Genomic DNA, 648 nt, shown 5'->3' with positions numbered 1-648 from the left:
GCTAGAACTCAATGCACAATTTCTGAAGCACACTAAGCGCTTCCTGCTTTGAAATCTGTACATCTGCCTTTCTCTATTTGCAGGTAAAAATCCTTTCCCAACACTGTAAATTAGCCCGGGAAAAGGAAACCTTCTGTTTTTCTATTACCAGTGTAAGCAAAGATCTAATAACTGCATTCACACATGCTGAAACCACTTTGTAACAACAAAGTGTTGTCTTCCTGGCTTTGTGCAGAGTTGATTAATGCATCCTTCAACTATTTTGCAAGTTCAAAATTTGTACAAAGTGGGAGATTTTGGTTTGCAAACCTGCGCTGTGGCACTATGCACCCACGGCCAAATAGGGTTTATTCCAGGGGTGTCCAACCTTGGTAACTCTAAAGACCTGTGGACTTCAAGTCCCAGAATCCCCCGGAATCCTCACAGCATGCAGTCTTTTCTCAACTTGGGGCAATATTCCCTGCTCACCCATATGGACCTGCCTAAATAATCTTGATTTTCTTTTCCGATTGGTAAAGGATCAGAAATGGATGTTCCTCGGGGGAAGACCCTGCCAAGATCCACGTTAAACAAGCGAACCAAGAAATACTCAACTCAGAGCAGCAAGCTAGAAATTCAGAAAACTTTGTTCAAATAAAAACCAGAACA

The sequence above is a fragment of the Notechis scutatus genome, chromosome 9 (genome assembly GCF_049901735.1).
Source record: "Notechis scutatus isolate UNSWTSFEM ecotype Mainland chromosome 9, rNotScu1.2, whole genome shotgun sequence".
NCBI classification, from domain to species: Eukaryota; Metazoa; Chordata; class Lepidosauria; order Squamata; family Elapidae; genus Notechis; species Notechis scutatus.
The sequence above is the reverse complement of the archived record's forward strand: the minus strand, read 5'-3'. Positions refer to the sequence as shown.